General features: G+C 42.1%; 3 long non-coding RNA genes across 6 annotated transcripts; 2 read left to right on the top strand and 1 right to left on the bottom strand.

Annotated features, from left to right (window-relative positions):
* Window positions 1–12,556: 12,556 nt before the first annotated feature.
* Window positions 12,557–14,119, top strand: LOC148816825 (uncharacterized). The gene is made up of 4 exons (XR_016094648.1): window positions 12,557–12,697; window positions 12,984–13,021; window positions 13,280–13,472; window positions 14,094–14,119. It is a non-coding gene; the product is annotated as an uncharacterized LOC148816825 (long non-coding RNA).
* A 1,021-nt stretch (window positions 14,120–15,140) lies between these two features.
* On the top strand, window positions 15,141–17,977 carry LOC148816824 (uncharacterized). The gene is made up of 3 exons (XR_016094664.1): window positions 15,141–15,218; window positions 16,708–16,817; window positions 17,935–17,977. It is a non-coding gene; the product is annotated as an uncharacterized LOC148816824 (long non-coding RNA).
* A 949-nt stretch (window positions 17,978–18,926) lies between these two features.
* LOC148816823 (uncharacterized) lies at window positions 18,927–23,194 on the bottom strand. Of its 4 annotated transcripts, none has more exons than XR_016094716.1 (7): window positions 23,153–23,194; window positions 22,768–22,897; window positions 22,122–22,314; window positions 21,698–21,758; window positions 20,807–20,922; window positions 20,271–20,357; window positions 18,927–19,015 (listed from the first exon to the last, which is right to left on the bottom strand). It is a non-coding gene; the product is annotated as an uncharacterized LOC148816823 (long non-coding RNA). The 4 variants fall into 4 exon arrangements; XR_016094719.1 differs by having other exon boundaries at window positions 22,149–22,314; XR_016094717.1 differs by having other exon boundaries at window positions 22,122–22,897.
* Between the last annotated feature and the right edge of the window lie 615 nt (window positions 23,195–23,809).

Raw genomic sequence — 23,809 nt, 5'->3', positions numbered from 1 at the left:
CTGAAAATAAATCCTTTACTTCTTGCAAACAGGAGGAAGAAATACTAATGAAGAAACCTGGTCTTTCTAACTCAATCAAATAACTGCTTGTGAATTTGCAGTGCACCGATGGCAGAAAACGCCCTTGTAAATTCACCTCTTCGGGAACCACACTTCCTACAGAGACAAGTAGGGCATATTGGTTCCTTTCAATGATTTTCATTCTCAGCTTTCACCAGGCTGACTTTTAACGGGTTAAATCAACTCACCACCAAGGCCCTCTCAACTATTTTACTAATGAGGAGTTTAGTTTTTAATTTAGAGTTAATTTACTGCTTATACAACACTCAAGTGTACCACATCCATCACATTCATGCGCTTAAATCACGTAATCAGTATCCAAAATCTGTATTTTATGTTTCTAAAAGTCATATAAACATGAATGGAGTGATACATTTCATTTGTTTTCCTTTTGTTGTTCAATACTGTATATACTTCTTCAGGCGCATTGTTTCGTGGACATACTGTATGTACACATGAATTCAGATATGAACATACATCACAGGTACGAGAGGCACTTGGGAGTCTTGGGCTGTCTGCTCATACTGTATATGGTGCCCACTATTACCAGTTAGTTTAGTATTTAGATGTGATTTCGTTTTCTACAGTTTGTGTTTTGTTCTGTTTGAAATGATTAAGTAGGATCTCACCTCAAAGCTACTAATCACATGGCAGCAAGGAGTTCTAACTCCTAAGTTCTGGAGTTAGATTTCAATTTTATGCATTTCTGGTTCTACCTCAGCTCTGTGGAAACCCCTGGCCAATAAAAGCTGCTTTGAGTCGATTCAGCATATGAACCCCTTGGTAATGGTATTTATGATCTCTTCAAGCACATGCACAAAATCAATGTTGGGGAAATCCTATCACTTTGAAAGTGCTAATAATTAATTCATGATAACAATACTGTAAGTGCTAATATTAATGTTGCTTTATTAGCCCTATACAATTCCTCACATTAGGAGTTCATCTTTTCACATACCCCAGCTTGCTCTCCATGAGACAGAGACCAGGAAAGAAGCTTGGGGTCAACCATTGTACAGCACCCCTGGAGCAGATGGGGTTAAGGGCCTTGCTCAGGGGCCCACCAGAGTAGGATTTCTCTGCCAGCTGCAGGATTTGAACCACCAACCTTCCACTCACAGGTATAGATCCTTAGCCATAGAGCCACAGCTCCAATAGGGCACTGATAGAACAACCATTACTTTATGGAAAAAAGATTCAAACTTTTTTTTTTGATGAACACACAAAAGTATATTATTTTCTTTATCCTTAATACTCTTAAGAGTGATGTGGATCATGCTGTAATCTGTCTTCTTTCAAGGAAATGCTTTAGCACCTGTAAATGTTTATGTGCACAGCTGCACCACCATTAACAGTCCAGAGGGAGGCATAGTTTAACCACTTTTAACAGTAAAGAAAGGCTTAAAACAGCAAATCACTTTACTTTCTGGTTTTAAACTTGTTGAAGCATTAAAGGAGAATCTTACTTTAATCTATACTACAGAGTTGAAATGGAAGAATGAAAGCTACTTTTTAATAAACTATAAACCCCTGAAGTACAAAATTTGACTACACTCCTTCTTCCTATCTTGTCCTTGCAGTCCAAATGAGACCATTCTATATCGTTGTATCGACTATTCCAAGGAGGATAGTGTAATTATGTATAAATAGCAAGAATCACATTTTTGTATCACGCTAAAATGATATAGAATATACTATTTGAGGTTTCTATGTTTCTGTGTGGAGGAAAATAATGCAGAAGAATTTTCATGCACCACTAGGTCTTTAGCTCAAGACAGAAATGTTTTATTTCAACGATTGTAAGTTCAAAACCAGAATACTAACATCTAAGAGCAATGTTTCCTTATTATTTTTGTTGAAAAAGAAGCTCAAAACTGTTCCTATGTGCTTTCCCTGCTCCTGTTGTAAACACTCAGTGAGAGGGCAAGAAGGATTCTAATATACAATTAAGATGAATGCTTAGCTTTTCAGTGTGGAAGGCAGCAGTAATAAAATACACAGCGACAGATGCAGCCTTCATACTGAGCAACAATTAAATAGCAGGGCCATTGTTGATTCCACTCCCAAGTGATAACTGTAATCGTTAGCCAACCCAGAAAAAGAGAGGGCACTGAATTCTGCAGACCATGGTCATGCACTGCAGTACTGCAGTAAATACACTCATAAGGTTATAAAGAGGAAACGATATCACATATTGCAAAGAGAGAGTTCTGTACAGAATCACCCTTCAAAACAAATCAATATCATTGCACATGTTCTGTGTTTCAGGGTTGTTAAATGAAGACAGATACCCAAGTTAAACAGCAATGCTGGAAGCAAATTAGGTATAGGGTATAGCTAACCTGAGTGACATTGGCTTTTTAGAGGACAAAAGAAAAGTATTAAAAGTGTGAAACTATTCCGTAATACTTGGATGTCTGTGTCTTTCTGGGAACAGAACCAAATTACTGTTTGCCCATTCCAGATGTTGGATATTCTTTACAATAGCTGTAATACTCATAATTGCCAGGCCAGAAAATTGCAATGAAGCTCTCTACTTAATTTGTAATGCAGAAGGCAGGTTTCAGGGCCATTTAAACTACATGTTGGAGGTGTAGGTCAATTTCGCTAGTGCACAGCAAATTTGAAGGTTTGACAAAAGAGGCTTCTAACTATTTTTTAACTCACTTTGACCTTTTGTGTAGTTTTTCCAATAAGAAGTGCAGCTAATCACTAAAATTGGTCTGCCCACTTTGCAAGACTGTCTTTAATTGTATAGCAATAGCACGTCAATGGTTCAGAAAGGGAAAAATTGAGCTTGTACTTTGTGATGGGAATAATGTAAAAAACAGTATCTGTCATTGTATTTAATCTAATTTTCTCTTAAGATAACACATCCTATTGCAGTTATATTCAAGAGACTTCAGTTTGACCTAACGTTGTGGCATCTGATTTAAAAGGAGATGTTAATCTATTCAGGGATGTCTTAATGACAAAAAGTGATGAATCCAAATGAGAAACCATTTTCTTCATAGCCTTTCTTTTTAATTGAATCTTGGTGCTGATTGGTGTTGGCTACGTTATTTGCATATGTGTTTAATGTCTTCCTTTCTGTACTTTATACAGTGCCCTGGTACTGCCCATGTCTTCTGTCTTGTGTGTATTGTCAGGAAGTCTGGATCTTGCATGGTTATAAGAAATGGGAGCTAAATTATCCCTGTATGACAAACACAATATGAGAACTGAAAAACAGAAATGAGGAGGTTGAATGGAACAATTTGAAAGACCTTTCCAGACTTGTTCTGATGTAGCTTTCCCATTTCTCTGAGCTGCTGAGTGAGAGGAGGGTCACTCAGCTAAACATTTGGGCCACTTCTGAGACTGTGTTGCCAAGGCCTAAAGAAGCGCTCCACCAGGTAGCTTTTGAACCTGAGCTGGAGGGAAGAGTTGAAAAGCCTAAAACAAAATTGTGTCGCAAAGTATTTTGAGAAAGGCAATTTCAGGCCATCAGAAATACCTAAAGCAAAAAACTCCTAAAAGCTATTCTTTTTCAGAAGCAAACCTACTGTATTCACACCAAATACAGTAATTCTAAGATGTAGCAGTCCTAAGAAATGTATTTGGATGTGGTAGTTTTGTGGTTTCCAGTTAGTCACTCAATACAAATATGCAAAAATAGAGCTTTATGAGGTAATGAAAGGATGGTGGAGAGAATTAGTTTACACGGTCTTGCTTTAAAGTGACGGAGAACTACTGTAATAAGGAAAAAAATGTGCTGCATAAAAATTCTTCCAGCCATCTACCAGAGGAAAAAGGGCCATTTTATTTGGTAATTGACTGATTCATCATATAAAGGTACATATTACTTCATAAGTGTACTATTCTGATAATTACAATTTAAGCTTGCTCTTATTATGACTTTTATGACTATGATTTCACTGCTATTTTAACTTTTACATACATCATCTTTATTGTTGCTAGCATTGATGTCTTCCATTTTCATTATATGTTAGGTGGAATTTGTGCTAACTTTGCTAACCTTGTACAGGTTATCACAGGTCCACAGTGCTTGCTGGCAGGGATGTGAGATTTTGACTAGAGTGATGAATATAAAATCAAGCCATCCATTCATTTTTCTAACCACTTCATCCAATTCAGGGTCACAGGGGAGCCAGAGCCTATCCTGGCAAGCAAAGGGCACAAGGCAGGTTACACCCTGGATGGGATGCCAGTCCAAGACAGGGCACACACACAAACACTCACAATGGGTCCATTGTTTCCAAAAACCGATTAACCTACCAGTATGCGTTATTGTGGGACTGTGGAAGGAGACTGGAGCACCCAGAGAAAACTCACATGAACTTGGGAAATACATTAAGACATCCCGATTAACTGCATTATGATTCCATACTGTGACACAATAAAATATGAAAACGTCAAAGAGGAAGTGAATACTTCTCATAGCCAATGGTATACTGTATTGGTATGGTATTGCTGGTAAAGGTGGTGGAGACCTGAAGCCTGCCATAAGCATGAGGCACAAGGCATGTCTCTCCCTCAAAGCACACCTGTGGACAACGTCGAGATACCAGTTACTCTAGACCAGGCAGGAGAAGCACTGAGTGAAAACCACACAAACTTGGGGAGAAGGGACAGGTTCTGCACAGAAGGCACCCCAGTCTGGAATTGGGACTGGACACCAGTCCATCACAGGGCCACACAGACATAAACACACACTCACACTCACACTAGGGCTGGTTTTACCAAAGGCCCATGAACCTACCAGAATGTGTTTTATTTTGGAGTGTAGAAGGAAACTGGAGCACCCAGAGGAAACCCACGTGAACTTGGGGAGAACAGCGCTCTTATGCTCCTGCACCCAGACGGTTTTCTGTTTTTTATTGCTCTGAGGGATCTTAAATACACAGTTGGAATCATTATCCTTTCAAGAGGAGGAATACAATCTATCTGCAGTTGGATGGATGTCATTGAGAAAGTGTGGACGGGACACTTTATTAAAATGTACAGGAAATGCATTTCTAGAACTATGCAAAATATGTTAAAATGAATATGTGGAGCTTGCTTTTGTGACCTTTATTACTTTATTTTGGAATCTTAAATTGAAAATTCCTGTGCAATATAATTAATTAAAGGTGTATTACTGCCAATCGGCACCCATGTAAGTTAGAAAGTAGGCTATATTCTCTATTTTACTGACGAAGTGGAAAAATTAGGATAGAGATCATTTCACTTTTCAACTTAAAGTAAAAAACTGCAATTAATGTGTGAGTAAATTTGAGTAAAAGTTTACTTTTTACTCAAAGGGAGAGTAGAATGATACTGCCTCACCTACTGTAGTTTACAGAAAATTAGCTTTAAGGAAAGTACTTTTCCAGCTGTTTTTGTGAGTCTGAAGAGTGTCTAGGGGTGATAAAACTCAACCAACAACACTATTGTTTCTAAGATGAAGGTAGTCTGAATTTTATAGAAAAAAATGGCAGTGCATTGCTATAAACTCTTAAGCTTTGCATAGGAGGATGCATTTTGCAAAGCTATTGAAAACCAGCCATGGGTATGAAAATGACTGGAACTACTTGTCAGAAGCAGTGTTTGTTGTTGATGTAACCTGCTTAGTTTTAATTTATGCAATGGTTCCACAGAGGCAGCTCTGAGTTGTGACATCATGGTGGTCATGCACTAATCATGAAATAAGCAGGAATGATAGGAGATCAAATGTTAATTGTAGGCACATTAAGGGATGTTCACTATGTTTAGAGCTACAGTATTTGCCTTGTTCCATTGGAGCAGGTACAGTTTACATTTCCCTTACTTGTGGCCATTTGGAAGCTTAAAGACATCTTATCAGAAAAATAGAGACTTAATGTAAAGAAAGAGGAACTTACTTTTTGAAGCCAGCTGACATAACAAATCACTGAGAAATGGTCTCAGGTTTTTGGGAAGAAAGTTCTTTTCCAGTCCAGGTAGCAGAGTCCTGTATGAATATGACATAAACCTTTATTAACCTTCTGACCACAAGTAACGTTTTCAAAAGAATGGAAATAAAGATTCAACATGATATAAAGATTTGGAGTTCAAGATGAGCTACTGTATCTGCAGAGCAGCTAAAGGAATATGGAAAAGGAACAGAAATCAAAGGGTTATTGTGTTAATACTTCCTGTTTTCATTCAGGTAAGGGTCAACAATATACACAATACTGCTGACAGAAGGAAAATTCCTATTCTTACCCAGTAGATGATTAAAAACAGCACCCATGTTCAATCCGATTTTTTACACAGAAGACTGACACAGCTTTACGTTGTGAATCTATTTTTCTCGTGCTTTTATTTCATGTGGCAATATGCACTGGGATAAGGGGATGCTGTTCGATAGCATTTAAACCACAGCACCCACAATGCTGCAAGTCAGCGTTTTACACACTAAGCAGGTCCTCTGACCTTTCCAAGCCTTGCATTGGGTTGTGAAACCTTTTTTAATTTTTTTAGGATTTTTTCAATATGTCACCATTAGACATGCAATACACTGGGATACTGGGGTCTTCTTCATGACTCAATAGATTTTTAAGAACGACACACACAGTGCTGCAACTAACTGTTTCACACACCAGACAGCCCCCTTCACCCAATACAACCTTGTTTGGGTTGTGAAACTTTTCTTTTCTTCTATATGATTTTTTGAAGATAACACTACAGATAATACACTGGAATACAGGGGGCCTTCTTAATTACTCAATAGGTTTTTAAGAATAACATTCACAATGCTGCAACCAAGTGTTTTACACACCAGACGGCCCCCCTCACCTTATACAACCTTGCTTTGGGTTGTGAAACTTTTCTTTATTTTATATGATTTTTTGAAGATAACACTACAGGTAATACACTGGAATAGGAGGGTCATCCTCATAACAAAATAGCTTTTTAAGCATAAAATTCGCAATGCTGCAACCAAGTGTTTTACACACCAGACAGCCCCTCTCACCTTATATAACCATGCTTTGAGTTGTGAAACTTTTCTTTATTTTTTAATGATTTTTTTTAAGATAACACCACAGGTAATACACTGGAATAGAAGGGGTCTTCTTAATGAAGCAATAGCTTTTTAAGCATAACATTCGCAATGCTGCAACCAAGTGTTTTACACACCAGACAGCCACCCTCACCTTATATAACCATGCTTTGACCTGTGAAACATTTCTTTTTTTTATATGATTTTATGAAGATAACACCACAGGTAATACACTGGAATAGAAGGGGTCTTACTTATGACTCAACAGCTTTTTAAGAATAACATTCACAATGCTGCAACCAAGTGTATTACACACCACACAGCCACCCTCACCTTATACAACCTTGCTTTGGGTTGTGAAACTTTTCTTTATTTTTTTATGCTTTTTTGAAAACACTACAGGTAATACACTGGAATAGGAGGGTCATCCTCATAACAAAATAGCTTTTTAAGCATAACATTCGCAATGCTGCAACCAAGTGTTTTACACACCAGACAGCCACCCTCACCTTATACAACCTTGCTTTCTGTGGTGAAACTTTTTTTTTTAATGATTTTTTGAAGGTAACACAAGAGGTAATACACTGGAACAGGGAAGTCTTCCTCTTGCCTAAATAGCTTTTTAACCATAACATTCACAATGCTGCAACCAAGTGTTTTACACACCAGACAGCCACCCTCACTTTATACAACCTTGCTTTGGGTTGTGAAACTTTTCTTTTATTTTATATGCTTTTTTGAAGATAACACTACAGGTAATACACTGGAATAGGAGGGTCATCCTCATAACAAAATAGCTTTTTAAGCATAACATTCGCAATGCTGCAACCAAGTGTTTTACACACCAGACAGCCACCCTCACCTTATACAACCTTGCTTTCGGTGGTGAAACTTTTTTTTTTAATGATTTTTTGAAGGTAACACAAGAGGTAATACACTGGAACAGGGAAGTCTTCCTCTTGCCTAAATAGCTTTTTAACCATAACATTCACAATGCTGCAACCAAGTGTTTTACACACCAGACAGCCACCCTCACTTTATACAACCTTGCTTTGGGTTGTGAAACTTTTCTTTTATTTTATATGCTTTTTTGAAGATAACACTACAGGTAATACACTGGAATAGGAGGGTCATCCTCATAACAAAATAGCTTTTTAAGCATAACATTCACAATGCTGCAACCAAGTGTTTTACACACCAGACAGCGCCCCTCACATTACAGAACTTTGCATTGAGTTGTGAAACTTTTCTTTATTTTTTAATGATTTTTTTAAAAATAACACCACAGGTAATACACTGGAATAGAAGGGGTCTTCTTAATGACTCAATAGCTTTTTAAGCATAATATTCCCAATGCTGCAACCAAGTGTTTTACACACCAGACAGCCCCTCTAACCTTATATAACCATGCTTTTAGTTGTGAAACTTTTCTTTTATTTTATATGATTTTTTGAAGATAACACTACAGGTAATACACTGGAATAGGAGGGTCATCCTCATAACAAAATAGCTTTTTAAGCATAAAATTCGCAATGCTGCAACCAAGTGTTTTACACACCAGACAGCCCCTCTCACCTTATATAACCATGCTTTGAGTTGTGAAACTTTTCTTTATTTTTTAATGATTTTTTTTAAGATAACACCACAGGTAATACACTGGAATAGAAGGGGTCTTCTTAATGACATAATAGCTTTTTAACCATAACATTCACAATGCTGCAACCAAGTGTTTTACACACCAGACAGCCCCCCTCACCTTATACAACCTTGCTTTGGGTTGTGAAACTTTTTTTTATATGATTTTTTGAAGATAACACCACAAGTAATACACTGGAATAGAAGGGGTCTTACTTATGACTCAACAGCTTTTTAAGAATAACATTCACAATGCTGCAACCAAGTGTATTACACACCACACAGCCACCCTCACCTTATACAACCTTGCTTTGGGTTGTGAAACTTTTCTTTATTTTTTAATGATTTTTTTTAAGATAACACCACAGGTAATACACTGGAATAGAAGGGGTCTTCATAATGACATAATAGCTTTTTAAGCATAACATTCCCAATGCTGCAACCAAGTGTTTTACACACCAGACAGCCCCCCTCACCTTATACAACCTTGCTTTGGGTTGTGAAACTTTTTTATATATGATTTTTTGAAGATAACACCACAAGTAATACACTGGAATCGAAGGGGTCTTCTTAATGACACAATAGCTTTTTAAGCATAACATTCACAATGCTGCAACCAAGTGTTTTACACACCAGACAGCGCCCCTCACATTACAGAACCTTGCTTTGAGTTGTGAAACTTTTCTTTATTTTTTAATGTTTTTTTTAAGATAACACCTCAGGTAATACACTGGAATACGGAGGTCTTCCTCTTGCCTAAAAACCTTTTTAACCATAACATTCACAATGCTGCAACCAAGTGTTTTACACACCAGACAGCCCCCCTCACCTTATACAACCTTTTGTCATTTTGATGGAGCTCAGAGGTTTCCTCCCATTTGCAACAAATATCGTTCATCTGCTCCTTGCGAGAGTCTGAAATCACACCTCACTGGGCATCTCGCAGTGCTGGAGCTCTTTCACTGTCACCTTCAGGGCAAGAACTGTGCAGTGCAGGGGTGCAAGTCCTGCCCAGGAGGAGTTGGAGAAGACCACGACAGGATGTTACCAATGACAGAAAGAGGCGAAAAGAAACACGTGTGCTTTTGGAAGAAAAAAAACAGCACAGCACAGCAACAGTGTTGCAATGGGGACCCTCAGCAGATGCTGAATGAATTAATTTCCAGAAATAACCCTTTGTTCTTTATAAGGAATGCAGAGAGCTTGAAATTAGGATTAAAAGTAGATGTGCCAATGTTGTCTGTAGCTTCAACTTCCACCTTCATTCCATCATTAATAAAAGAATAAGAGATTTGCACATGTTTCAGAAATAAATGTAATGTTAACATTTGTTTAAATTTAATTAAAAATATCCAAATACTTCATGGATTAAAAAAAAAGGCGTGTCATATGAAACTGGAGAACATACTGGCTGTATTTGTCACTGGCGACTCCTATAAGAAACAATGGTTCACTACTAGAACTTAACTGTAAGTGCAGGAGTTACCTGAAAGATGATTATGTTACTAGACATTTCTTTAAATAAAGAAAAGCCATCCTGGAGCCTCTAACTGAACTATTTTTCTGAGAGAGTGTCTCTCAGCTAACTCTCACTCTCTCTTGAGTTGCAAACACTTTCATTCTGTAAAGTGCTTTGAGAAGCCACCTGTAAAGGCACTATATAATATAAAGTTTATTATTATTATTTTTTAAAAAAGAAAGACCGTTTCTGTCCTGCTGCTGTTTGTAGGAGCACTTGGGGGTGAGGACGACGTCTGGTGGACTCTGAGCTGATCGGGGAGCAGGCCGCCGCCGGGTAAGAGCCGGACGACATGTCCTCTGGGCCTCCTGGATAGTCGGGGGGGAACAGGGTGGGCTCTGCTGGGGAGAAGGCAGCGCGCAGGTGGTAAGTGGGGACTGTTGGAGAGCTGTTTCCTGAGCTTGGCTCCATGACTGGGCTGTGTTGGGAAACTCCTGCACCCATGAGTAAAGTGTTTTTACATGATTAAACGTTGGGTAGCACTAGAGCACTGTGCAATTTAAACATACCGTAACACCTCTAGATTTGAATTCTTTCATTTACAAAGCCTAACAATGTTTGTCATTTTATTGTATTGCTGCACGGAAGATGTAAGTGATGTGTTACCAGAAATATAAAATCTTATTTGGAGAGACTTTTCAAGGCACGCAAAGAAGGCTCCACAGCCGAAATGTTGTGTTTCTCTTCTTCTCTTTTCAGCATGAAGTAAACCTGTACTTGTTCCTTTGCAGCCTACGCATGCTGATGCAACTCCCTACTTGAACTATGTCATCTGATATACATTTCCTGTTTACCAGCAATCCTCCCGAAGTTGCATGACCTAAGGTGGGTAAGGGGATGAGGTCATCTATCAATGTAGTGGGTCTTCTTCCAGGTTCTCCGACCTGACCTCTGACAGTGTCTGTCCAGTGCTTTGACAATGTTGTCTGTCTGGGTCTCTCAGTCCTCCTGTGTCCTGTCTCTGACCGGTCACCAATTTAACGAAGTCCTGTGCCTGCTCACAGTGTCTCTCAGCCAGGGTGCCTGCAACAAGCTCACCTGACTCCAGTGCAGCCACAAGAGGGAAACATGCAGACTTCACACAGAAAGACATCTCCAGGACAGAATTGAACCCCGCACCAGGGAGCAGCAAAGCAGCAGCGCTAACTGCCCCAAGAAAGGTGACACTCTTCCCAAAGTATAAACACGATTTTAAAGGCCTGCTGGATTATAGCTCTCCAGCTGAAAGGTCTGCCATCCGTTTTATATTGAAAAAAGGTACCAAGATTATGAAGCTGTGCATTGGCCCTCTAAAATCTAGGTTTTATAATTGTGTAAAACATTGTTTAATTGGAAGCAATCCAACTGGCATTATGAGTGGAAATATTTTGATAAATGACTAAGAATATAGCGTGCAACTTGATGAATGCAGCAGTTACCCCCGAATATGTCTGCATATAGCATCATGCTGAAAGAGTGCGATTTACTTTTTACTATACGAGAACATGATGAAACTTTTCCTCACAATTACAACATTTTTTCTTGCTCTGAGGTGTGCTTAAAGCCACCGAGTTTCATAAGGCATTAGATTAACAGTGATTCCAATGTTTCTAATGTTTTATTTAAGAAATGTCCGCGTGTAGTTCACATATGATAAAAATCAGGTCATGTGCACCGGCCAGGTGGCGTAGCGGGCAAAGTCAGTGTTGCAGCTACTGAGAACCAGGCTCTAAGCCCTGTGGCTTAGAGTAGCCTAGAGCCCCCCCGGTACGTCTTCGCTCCGAGCGGGTTCGAATCCAACCCGGGTACGGTCCGATCACGCTCCACCGGCGAAGTGCGTTTTCCAGCTGCCGGGTCTGCACCGGGCCGGTATTTTTAGGGGGGTGGCCATTCTAGGTCACACCCCTAAGAATGGGGAAAATTGCACGGGATTAAAGCACTAAAAGGGGTTTACAAACAATGGAAGATTTGACGTCATTGCAGAAATTGGCGGCGTTTTACGTCACTGCCACCTGACATAAATTCCCCACGAGTGCGGCTCTCTCCCCCCTCCACGCGTGGGTCTGAGTCAAGATGGCGGCGCCGGCAGTTTGCGAGGTAGTGTTTCTGTTTTTAAACACTTTAAAATATTATTTTTCTACCCCAAACGGGCTAGAATCCAGTGTTTTTGTTTTTGAGGTTTCATTCAGGTACGAGACTTTTCAGAAAGATGTCCTTTTATTGAATGAACAGTGCATTTCTGCGCTGTTTGAACGGGGGTGAAGTTTCCCTCGGCAAGGAGAGGAGTTGAAACCATTTTCTTAGCCGAACCTTGTTGACTACTAATGCATTTTTATTGGTGTTGTTTTGCAGAACTTCTGTCTCCCATCCAGTTGCTGCAACCGGGACCTAAAGGTGTTGGGACCAGTTAGTGATTATTTCTTTGGCGTTGTTGGACATTGTTCGGAATTGCCGGCGTGTGTTTGGTGATGGTGGGGTTTTAAGTAAAATGAAATAAAATGGTAAGAAAATATCCTTCTTGAACTCCATTAAATATACTTTACGTGGTTAACTAACGGTTGAGGAATAAAAGGGTGAAATTGTTGTAATGGTTTTTAGTTGGGAAGGAGTTGAAACCATGTTCTGGAGCTGAACTTTGTTGAATACATTAGTCTTTTTTTATTAGTGTTATTTTGCAGAACTTCTGTTTCCTATCCAGTGGCAGGAACCGAGACGTGAAGCTGTTGAAACCAGTCATTTTTAGAACTTTGAACTATTCTTCTTTTTTCTGTTCCGAATCCGGTATAGATAGAGGTGTGGTGTTTTCCATTGGATCTGTAGACGGGGTAAGTTTTGGCTTTCGATAAATCCCAAATTCTGTGCTAGAACTACATACAAGGACAAATCAGACTGTATTTACACATTGCACAAAAAATCTTTAGAATTGTAAATAGTACTGAGCATCAAAAGAAACACCGCATAACTGTCACTTTGCTGCAGGTAGTTATCGGGGAAATGGCAATCAGTGTAGCAGGTGTACTGGCATTTTAATGAGCAGACTAGACATAAGTCATTTCATTTTGCTGATTGTTTCTCATCAACAGGGGGTCTCCTTTGAAAGGCGCATGCTAGTGTCGTGTGTGGACACACATTCCAAGCTGCACATCTGCAGTGCCTGTCTTGCAGCGTGGTGTGGTCACTGTCTAGAGGGATTCGGTTCACTCTCCCAGATCCCGGACAAGCACGTGCCCGTTTGCTGGTCACTGAAATGTACGTGTTCAGCGGAGCTTTCGTCTGGTGAGTAGGGCCTTCGTGGCTTTGACTGTCTGGTTGTCATCCTGCACGTCAGCTGGGTTTACAAGAGCAGCAGGAGAACACGCACTGTCCTGCTGGCATGTTGTCACTTCGGGACGAGTCTGCATGAAGGCCAGGTAGCGAGGACCCAGGATATCCCTGGGATATCCAAACTCTTGGATATTTTTGTACCCTTTTCCATATCTATGCATTTTTAATCACTTTTATCTTAACCTTGCTCAGAATGCTTTTAAGTCTTAATTTGTGTACCTTTCTTCCAGGTTCACTGCCTGACTTTTGATCCCTAAACAGAGTAGGCTTTTTATCCCGTAAATGTGACAGAGTCACTTCAGTGGTGAGCAGGTATTGCTGACAAGTGCTTTATCATTTCTTAAAATGTTTGAGCATGTGATTTTGCAATAAAAATAGTGATGGAGGGAAAAAGATGTGTAAGTATTCGGGCAGTACAGGTTTTTTTTTTAACAGAAATTACTGAAGTCCACAAGTCAATAAAAGATAGTGTTATGACAATCAGACCTCCAACGTACTAATGACACAAAGGGATTGCCTTCATATCTAGGGCATTTGGGTTCACTTGTATTTTTCTTTCTTGATCTTCACCAGGCTTAATATGCCACACAACGGATCACCACCTCATGACCTGATCAGCACTTTTGATGAAGAGGTAAGTGAGGGCTTATGTAACAGTCATTCCCGACGTTAATGATCATGTTATTAGACCATTCGTGCAACATCCGAAGTTTGTGTACATTACGTAAAAACCTCCATGAATGGTGTTTATTTTGATGCTGGGTATAACAAACACTAATGTGAACATTTTGAACTTCATTCTTGAGTGAGCAGCACTGCAGGTGTAAAGGAACGTAAAGCCAAGTCATAGTAGTGGAAAGTGAGGTACAGATGTGTTGAGGCCCCATCCAATTTCTTACCCGTTCTTCCAATTCAGGATCGCAGGGGAGCCGGAGCCGGAGCCGGAGCCTGTATCGGCAAGAAATGGGCTCAAGGCAGGGTACACCCTGGACAGGACTCCAGTCCATCGCCGGGCACATTCACGCTCGCACCTTTGGCCAGTTTACTGGAAGCCAGTTAACCTACCAGTACGTCTTTGGACTGTGGGAGGAAACCAGAGCATCTGGAGGAAACCCACGAGAACACGGGGAGAAAACACAAGCTCCATGCAGGCAGCGCCTGAGATCTGGGACTGAATCCAGGGCCCCAAGTGAGGCAGTAGTGTTAATCACTGTGCCGCTGTGCAGGCCTGTGCTTAGGCAGATGTGATTAAATCCTGTATATTGCAGCACTTGATTGTAGCCAACTAAATTGATATGGAATCATCTTGCTGTGAATCAGTGACTTGCCCGTGCACCATTGTTTCTCTTCTCACCTGACAGATTCATCGCTTTGTGATACTGCTCCATACATGTGCATGTAAAGTCATGTTGTCACTTTTAGTAGTAGCTCTTTATTGAAGCATTCTTTAGGGAAAACTGAAGAAAAAGCTTTGTGTTCTTTGACTGTAATGCAGAGCAACAGTACATGTGAACTGGGGAAAACAGCTCTTGAAACGTTTTGTGTAAGACTTGCATTCTAAAGGGCATGTGTTGTCTTCTCCCTTAGACAAAGAGAGACGGTACTTGGTGGACACGGCTGCTGCAAGTCCAGTTTTGCCACTAACCTGCCTGTCGCTGAAGCCTCACTCCAGCGGGATTCACTCTGTTTCCACAGCCGGTAAGTGTTGTCATTGTGCTCTTGGTTTGATGTAAAATGTCTAGCTGATGGACCACAAAACAGAAATGCCGATGTTCTGTCACTTAAGATGGCATTTGAACAAACGGTGTGGTCTGCACGGCCTGTGTGCAACGTGGCACAGAGTCTACAGCAAACTATTGTGTGACCTGACCACACATGCTCTGGGTTCGCTTGTGAAACATCGGCAAGTTGAACCGCCTTAGTCATTGAAGCTCCTGCCCCGACAATCATCTCGCTTTCAAAGTCAGTACAGTCTCCGGAAGTCATTAGAATGTCTCCTTGCAGCCATGGTAGCCATAAATGTAGGCAACCAGGCCTTTCTGGTGTTTTTATGCATGATCTTGAGCATGCTTATTTGTTTAATGTGTGAACTATTTTTGAATGGAAGCCTTTGCTTACAATATTCTAGGTGTTCTTCATTTACCCAGGTGTTTCCATCGTTTTGTCCACTACCTGTAGATTAGCTTCTTAAAAAGGTAGCTGTTTCATTTTTAGCTTTCGATTTTATTGTGTGCATCACCAGTAGTATATGTAGCTGTGGCAGTAACCCCATTGCATCACACCTCCGGTGTGTTGAGTGGAGCTTTGCCATGTGGTCTGGATGGTTCAGATTCTAGATTTTGGTTGAGCAGGGCAAAGGTGCTCCACTAAAACTATTGATTTAACTTGCTTATGAAAAAAACCCTCCTGCCTGAGCGGAACAGCACCAAAACAAAATCTGTTTCACCTTTAATTTTAATTTGTGAGCATTTTTAATTTGGGGCCTTCAGACTGTTGGGGGAGCTGTGCCCCCCTTTTCTTGAAAACATTGTGCTTTATATTGTGCCAGTCAGGCCTCTCGCATCCTAATGACAGAAAGGGGTTCTCTTGATATGTAGGGCATGAGAGTTCATTTGTGGGGGTGTTTTAAATGTCACCCATTTTCTTACCACTTCTTCCAATTCAGGGTCGAGGTGGAGCTGGAGCACATATTGGCAAGTCAGGGTTTACCCTGAAACGGACTCCAGTACATCCCAGGGCACACACACGCATACATGCTCAACTCTTTGTCCAGGCAATCAACCAGTATGTTTTCAGACTGTGTGAGTAAATGGGAGCACCCATAGGAAACCCGTGTGAACCTGGAGAGAACGTACAAGCTCCATGCAGACAGCACCCCTGTTCCGGGACTGAATCCAAGTTCTGTGAAATCCTGTCTATGGATCCTGGCACTTGGTTGTAGCCAACTGAATTGGTATGGACTCATCTTGCTGTGAATCTGTTTCTCTTCTCCCCTGCTAAATGTGTTAAAAACGTTAATGAGACCGCTTCATGGTAGCGTGTAGGGAGAAGTGAAGAGAAAGCATTTTATCCATTGACTCCAATGGAGAGCAACAGTAAATCTCAGCTGTGCAATCTGAACTGTAAACATTGGGAACTTTTTGTCTAAGGAGTGTATTTTAAATGACATTTGTTTTCTTCTTCCTAGGATCCAGAGAGCCAGTACTTGGCCAGCATGACTGCTGCAAGTCCAGTTTTCCCAAGCCTGCCTCTCGGTTAAACCTCACTCCAGCGGGATTCACTCTGTTTCCACAGCCGGTAAGTGTTGTCTGTGTGCTCTTGATTTATTATAGAATGTATAGGTAGTGGACCAAAAATTGGAAACCCCAAGAGGGCATTTGTCCAAAATGTGCAGTTCATATGATCTGTACGCAATGTGGCAGAGAGTCCCCGAGCATGTGCGATTCTGCAGGAGGGGTGTGGCGCCATCTTTCCGTGAGAAAGTCAAATCAACTCGCACTGGATGTGGAAAACGTTGTCTTGGTTGTTGTTCCAGAATATCCCTTAATTTATCGATTGGCCCTAAATGCGGTGACCGAGAAGGTCATGACAGATGGATAACATCAGTGTGATGCTCATCAAACTACTGGGTGACCACACAATTGATGCATGGATACCATAGTCCTGGGAGTATGTGCTTCCATCCTTTGTTGATGAGGTCTTTCCCACGGAGTTCCATGCTTTAGGTACCATTGATTGTGAAACATGAGCAAGTTGAGCTGTCTTACTGCAGCTGCTGCAGAACATGCCCTAACCATCACCCCACTTTCAAATGCACTGCAGTTTCTTCTTGCTGCCTTGGTAGTTGTAAATATCTTTTTCTACAAGACCTCAAGCATGCCAATCTGCTTCATGCGTGAGCCCTTTTGCCCAGGTGTTTCCAGTTTTGTCCACTAACTGTAGATCAGCTTCGTGAAATGTAGCTGTTGCAGTTTTAGCTTCTGCTTTTATTCTGTGCATCACCAGTAGATTAACCAGCCACGACAGTAACCCCATTGCTTCTTGGGTGCATGCCTCAGGTTCTAGATTTTTATTTAACTTGCCAGTGAAAAAACCAGCCGCTGCCAGAGCAGAACGGCACCAAATCAAAATCTGCCCTCTCATTTCATTTTCATTTGTGAGCATTTTTAAGCTGGGGCCTTCAGACCAATTGTAGAGCTGTGCAGCCCTTCCTCTTGAAACCATTTGTTTTATGAGAGACTGTTTAACCGACTATACCTGTTGTCTGGTGCCACTCAACCCAGTTTCCATTTGCTGCTGTGGAGAAGCCATTCTGTGCTTTAAAATTCACCGGAGTCAGCTGATTTTCAGTAATATTTGCTCATTGTGAACTTTTTTTGTGCAATTGTTAACATGGTTATTCTTTCTCGTCTAGGACTGTTCCCCCATGGCTCCGCTGCCGAAACCTTAATCCACCCATGTCCCAGAGATGGTTCTGCTCCTGTTGCTGTCTGTGTTCCTTTTGCACTGTACTCAATAAACTATGGTATGCTCTATTTGTTGCCTCGTCATTGGTTGCAGGCTTTGCTGCTCTTTGTGCAGAGGAGGAACCAGGGCAGGAAAAGTCAGGTGGGTCTTTTTTGCATATGCAGCAGCAGGAGGTGGGGCTTAGGCACAGCTCCTCCCGACACGACCATAATTTTGGAGAAAAGCTCGAGATAGACAAATTTTGAGCTAGTTTTTGGGGGAAATGGGTGGGTTAGGTATGGCTCCTCCCCAAACAGGGAGATAGACAAAATTTGAGCAGGTTTCAGGGGGGACACAGGTGGGGTTATGGGAGGGAGGGGGGCTGGGGGAAGTCTGACTCCTCCCCAAACAGGGAGATAGACAAAATTTGAGCAGGTTTCAGGGGGGACACAGGTGGGGTTATGGGAGGGAGGGGGGCTGGGGGAAGTCTGACTCCTCCCCAAACAGGGAGATAGACAAAATTTGAGCTGGTTTCAGGGGGGACACAGGGAGGGGGGCGGGCCTAGCTGGGGCTTGTTTCCCCCTGAAACCAGCTCAAATTTTGTCTATCTCCCTGTTTGGGGAGGAGTCAGACTTCCCCCAGCCCCCCTCCCTCCCATAACCCCACCTGTGTCCCCCCTGAAACCTGCTCAAATTTTGTCTATCTCCCTGTTAGGGGAGGAGTCAGACTTCCCATAACCCCACCTGTGTCCCCCCTGAAACCTGCTCAAATTTTGTCTATCTCCCTGTTAGGGGAGGAGTCAGACTTCCCCCAGCCACCGCCCCCCTCCCATAACCCCACCTGTGTCCATCTCCCTGTTTGGGGAGGAGCTGTGCCTAAGCCCCACACCCCCCGAGGGCAGACCTGGAACACAAAGCAGAGAGGCGGCCACAGAAATAAGGCATCCATAACACCATAAGGAAATGAAGCACTTTTGTTTATTAAAACACCAAAGACAGACTCGGGCGTGTTCCCCTGGCAACAAGGCTCCTCGAGTCTTTGGCACCGTCTGAAATGAGACAGGAAAAAGACTAACATTAGTGACACCTCATAAAGACAAAGTGTGAGAAAATGACATTTTCCTGCTTTCGCACACAGCAATGAAGTGAAAAACATCTGTCGACAACACATTTGACAAAAGGGGAGAAGACTAATACAAATCTTAAACCGGCTAGGCAAATTATTTTGCTTACTTGTCAACAAATGGCTTTTTCGCCAGCAGACACGGCTACGCCCGGCAACTCAACACTTTTCAAAAAGCCCCATTCATTACTGGCACAATTAAAAACTTTAGCAAGCTAGAAGATCACTACGTGACACATATTGGATATGCATTTCCAACAAAATACATTTCGCATCACAGGTAAAACTCTGGGCAAGCACAAAGCTCTTTTCCTTAAACACTTAAAATGAGTCTGTAGTCCTCAACTGTTAACAAGCAGGCTGTTTGGAAACGCACATAAAAACTAGTGCCACCATAACCAAGAGCGCTTCGTCATGAAGTCAGGAAGGCTGGGAACCATCCTGTGTTAAAACAAGGTGGCAGCTCAAAGGCAGTTTTTGTTTTGTACGTTTTGGGTGGTCAAACACCGACCTCACCTAAATGTTCAGGTAACTCCCAGCCATCACGAGTCTAAACTGCACAATCAACACAATAATAACCTCAGTGCAAAAAACAATCAGCGCCACACTTCTATACAAAAACTCCCTATTTGCATACAACAGCAGTACTGGGGGACGGCCATGCAGATTCCGACAGCCAGAAGAAAAACCCCAGATGGGGGGTGAATACCTTTGATAGCCACTGTACGGCACTGTAAGGTGTGGAAAGATGTGAAAGAGCCCCGACGACGTAAAATGACAGGAGAGCCTGAATGTTCTGAAGTACGAGTTGAATAATGTACTGTAGGATTCACGCAGCAACCCTTTATCCACTACGAGAAAAATCAGTTTCACAAAGACTACGTGGGTTGCTGTTGGAGACACTGCATATGGATCAAGAAAGCATCTCTTAGATCTAGCTAATCTGACCAGGTTCAACACGGAAATCCCTCAGACACGTGTGAACGATACAGCGGGGTGACAGCTGTCACAGAGGCCTCTCTCTTTCGCCACACAAACTGAAGAATCAGTCTGGCAAGAGCTTTGTGATTCTACAGGAGCTACAGGTTTCTTTTTCGACAGAACCAAACCGAGAACTTCCAGCCCAGGAAGACTATACCGACATTATTCCACACACTTACAGCAAAAAACTAATGTCTTACCTGGCTTAAAAGGTCTTGGGAAACACTTTTGGCTTCTCTTCGTGGTGAATCGAGCTTCAGGGGCGGGCTGCTCAACACTTTCTGCACCTTGAGAGGCAAAAGTAAACAGCGTGAAATTAAGCCAATGACCTCCCAAGTCATACCTGCTTGTTCCCAAGCTGAAAGAGTCCTCATGCCCTCACCCAAGGAAACACTGTTTCCTCTCAAACAAGTGAAACTTCAAAACATTACACTAAAAGAAATAAACACGGGGCTACAAAACCACTTCAAGCGTCTGTTTCTCTTCAATTATTTCCCATAATTAATGCATATTGTTGTGGTCTGACTGGATGGCAGAACACATCCTCATCTCACTACAGATACACCACAAAATTCTATGTAGCAGTAATGTTAATTTCTTCACCTTCAATTATTTCTTAAGAGCACTATAACTTTTGGGGGTCCTGCTATTTCTACAACCAAAAACGCAAAACGTATGCCGGGTTTCAATAAAGAGCTGCTTCTAAGCAAACCAAGAGCACAGTGACAACACTTACCGGCTGTGGAAACAGAGCGAATCCCGCTGGAGCGAGGCTTCAGCAACAGGCAGGTCGTGGCAAAACCATAACTGGACTTGCAGCAGTCGTGTTCACCAAGTACCGGCTCTCTTTGTCTAAGGGAGAAGACAACACATGCCATTTAGAATGCAAGTCTTACACAAAACGTTTCAAGAGCCGTTTTCCCCAGTTCACATGGACTGTAATGCAGACTGTTGCTCTGCATTACAGCCAATAAATATGATGCTTTTCTTCAGAATGTGTCGATAAAGAACCGCTTCTGAAAATACCAACATGATTTCACATGGACATGAAGCAGTGTCACAAAGTGATACATTTGGCAGGTAAGAAGAGAAGCAGTGGTGCACAGGCAAGATGAGTCCAGACCAATTCAGGTGGCTACAGCCAAGTGCAACATTGAGCATTTTTAATCATCACTGCCTATGCGCACCCGGACCTGGGGTGCTATCGGCATGGAGTTTGTGACTTATCCCTGTGCTCACGCGGGTTCCCTCCGGGTCCCTCCCACAGTAAATATGCCCTACGTGTGGCTGTGAGTGCGAATGTGCCCTGCGACGGACTGGAGTCCTGTCCAGGGAGTACCCTGCCTTGAGCCCATTTCTTGCCGACCTCGACCCTGAATTGGATGAAGCGGTAATAACATGGATGGGGCCTAAACACATCTGTACTCCACTTTGCACTACTGTGGCTGGCCTGAAGTCCCTTTACACCTGGAGTGCCACTCATTCAAGAATGACGATCAAATTGTTAGTTCAGTGTTTATTATACTAAGCATCAAAAGAAACACTTTCACTAAATATGCATCAATATCATGAATAATGACTAATGACACAGAATAAATGATTTAATATAATGTGAGCCCTAACTCACCGGTTCATGGAGAGCGCTGGTCAGCTCACGACGTGGTGATCTGTCCTGTGGAATAACAAGCCTAGTGAAGATCAAGAAAGAAAGGCACAAATTAACCCATATGCCAAGACAATGCCTTTCTGTCTTCAACTGTTCAGTCATTTCTGTTCAAAATCATTTTCTAACCCACAAAGACATCGCAGCCAAACACCATGAGGTCCGAGTGTGACAGTCTAGCTGCTATCAAACTCCTCTTGTAGTGCTTGATGGCACCCTGGCTGCACGGTGCTACACTGCCCATGTCCTGGGTCCCCACTACCTGCCCTTTATGCAGACTCATCCCGAAGTGACAACAGGACAGTGCGTGTTCTCCTGCTGTTCTTGCAAACCCAGCTGACGTGCAGGATGACAACCAGACAGTCAAAGCCATGGAGGCCCTACTCACCAGACAAAAGCTCCGCTGAACACGTACATTTCAGTGAGCAGCAAACGGACACGTGCTTGTCCGGGATCTGGGAGAGAGAACCGAATCCCTCTAGACAGCGACCACAGCACGCTGCAAGACAGGCACTGCAGATGTGCAGCTTGGAATGTGTGTCCACACACGACACTAGCATGCGCCTTTCAAAGGAGACCCCCTGTTGATGAGAAACATTTATCAGTAAGCACTAATCAGAATTGACCTATAATTAAATAAATACCAGTGCACCAGCTACACAAAAACTACCTGCAGCAAAATGGCAGTTATGCACGGTTCATTTTCCGGCTCAGTACCATTTACAATTCTTAAGCTTTTTGGTGCAATGTGGTAAATATCATCCAGTGTTTCCTCATGTGTAGTGTAAACGCTTGCAATTCGGGGTTTATCAAAAACCATAACTCACCACGTCTACAGATCCAATGAAGACCACAACTTGATCACAACGAGAAACAATAAGAATAGTTAACAAGTGGGGCACAAGAAAAGAGCACAGAGTTGCAAAATCTCTAGGTAGGCAAGTCCCTACATAAAACATATTCACCCTTTTATTCCACAACGGTTAGCTAAAATAAAGCGTATTTAGCGGATTCTAAAACGGGGGATTTCTTACCATTTTATATTTGAAAATCGCACCACGCCGGCAATTCCGAACAATGTCCAACAACGCCAAAGAAATAATCATTAACTGGTCCCAACAGCTTCAGGTCTCGGTTCCTGCAACTGGATGGGAGACAGAAGTTCTGCAAAACAACAACAATAAAAATGCATTAGTAGTCAACAAGGTTCGGCTAAGAAAATGGTTTCAACTCCTCTCCTTGCCGAGGGAAACTTCACCCCCGTTCAAACAGCGCAGAAATGCACTGTTCATTCAATAAAAGGACATCTTTCTGAAAAGTCTCGTACCTGAATGAAACCTCAAAAACAAAAACACCGGATTGCAGCCCGTTCTGGGTAGAAAAATAACATTTTAAAGTGTTTACAAACAGAAACGCTACCTCGCAAACTGCCGGCGCCGCCATCTTGAATCAGACCCACGCGTGGAGGGGGGAAGAGAGCCGCACTCGTGGGGAATTTACGCGGTGGCAGTGACGTAAAACGCCGCCAATTTCTGCAATGACGTCATTCGTCCCGTTTTTGTAAACCCCTTTTAGTACTTTAATCCCGTGCAATTTTCCCCATTCTTAGGGGTGTGACCTAGAATGGCCACCCCCCTAAAAATACCGGCCCGGTGCAGACCCGGCAGCTGGAAAACGCACTTCGCCGGTGGAGCGTGATCGGACCGTACCCGGGTTGGATTCGAACCCGCTCGGAGCGAAGACGTACCGGGGGGGCTCTAGGCTACTCGAAGCCACAGGGCTTAGAGCCTGGTTCTCAATAGCTGTGACACTAACTTTGCCCGCTACGCCACCTGGCCGGTGCACACGACCTCATTTTTATCTTATTTGAACTACAGTCGGACATTTCTTTTTAAAAAAAAAAATAGAAACATGTTTCTAAAATGAAACATCTGAATCACTGTTAATCTAATGCCTTATGAAAGTGGATGGCTTTAAGCACACCCCAAAGCACGAAGAAATGTTGTAATTGTGAGGAAAAAATCAAAACGTTTAAAAATATTTGAAGTTTCATCATGTTCTCATATTGTAAAAAGT

The sequence above is a fragment of the Atractosteus spatula genome, chromosome 22 (genome assembly GCF_055471065.1).
Source record: "Atractosteus spatula isolate fAtrSpa1 chromosome 22, fAtrSpa1.hap1, whole genome shotgun sequence".
NCBI lineage: Eukaryota > Metazoa > Chordata > Actinopteri > Semionotiformes > Lepisosteidae > Atractosteus > Atractosteus spatula.
This window is presented reverse-complemented; position numbering and strand designations above follow the sequence as displayed.